The sequence below is a fragment of the Fonticula alba genome, assembly GCF_000388065.1.
Source record: "Fonticula alba strain ATCC 38817 unplaced genomic scaffold supercont2.5, whole genome shotgun sequence".
In the NCBI taxonomy this organism is placed as follows: Eukaryota; order Rotosphaerida; family Fonticulaceae; genus Fonticula; species Fonticula alba.
The window spans coordinates 2,137,410-2,138,600 of NW_009242975.1; positions in this window are offsets into that span (position 1 = coordinate 2,137,410).

Consider the following 1,191-nt stretch of genomic DNA (forward strand, 5'->3'; position numbering starts at 1 on the left):
GCGCGAAGGCGCACCGCGCCAAAGCCCAGGCCGGGGGACCTGGCGGCGAAGCAGCCAGCCGGGGGGGGGGGGGCCGGGGCAAACGAGCGCCGGGCATGGCCAGGCGCACGGGCGCCCCATCCGGCCGAAATATGCAGGCGAACAGCGTCCAGCGAGCAAGCCCTGATCGGTGGTGGGGTACCGGCACAGAACATTGCGGTCAACGGGCTACGTGGCCGGAGGGCGGACCCCCGCCCCGCCCCGCCCCCGACAATGGACATGTTAAGAGAGGGCGAGAGAGAGAGAGAGAGGAGAGAGAGAGACTGGGGGGGGGGGGAGAGGAAAAAAAGAGCGCGCCGGGACAGACGTGAACTGGCAAGGCCGCAGGCGGGGGGGGGGGCAGGCGGCATGCCCCTCGACGCAAATAAGGCGTGGGGAAGCGCCAGCACCGGGAACGGGCGAAACCGCTCGGGTCCGGCCCTCCCCCTGGGGAGCCCCTTCTCCGAAGCCGGGCCTCCGGGCGAGGAGGGAAGCCGACAATGTCACCCAGTGGCAGCCCGGCCCCTCTGCCCCGGCGCGGCCGGCAGCCGGACCCTGGCGGAGGAGCGAGAGCCGCGGCGCCCAGTGCTTAATCGACGCCGACGCCCACGTCTCTCCGGCTCGGGGGGGGGGGGTCTTCCCTGCCCGGCCCCGGGCGAAAGACGTGCCATATTCACTCGGGACTCCCCGGCCCCCCCCGCCCGAGACGCGACGCCAGGAGCAGCTTGGTGGCGGGGAGGACACAACTAAGCCCACGGGCTGGGTAGCGGAGAAAAACGCCGTAAAGTAACTCCGCGTAGGTCGCCCGGCCGAAAGGGCGCCCGGGCGTTTGGGCGCTGTCTCCGGCGAGCCCGATCGAGAAACCACCGCCAAGGCGCGGAGGGCCGGGGGGCGGTGCGCGCGCTATGACGGATCGTGAGCAAATTTGGCACACCCCTCCCCCCCCGGGGGGGGGGGGGGGGCGGGGGCGCGGAGGCGATACTCGCACCTTGCCGCATGTTCGGTCTGGAAGGCGCGCAGCACACATACCCGCGTGACGGCCCCCCCCCTCCCTCGTCCGGGAGGCCGGCGCGGGGAACATATCTTGGCGGGGCATTTTTTCCCGCCACTGCCCCCCCCCCCCTCGGCCCCGGCCCCGGCCCCGGCCCCGGCCCGGGCCCCCACGGCGGTTGC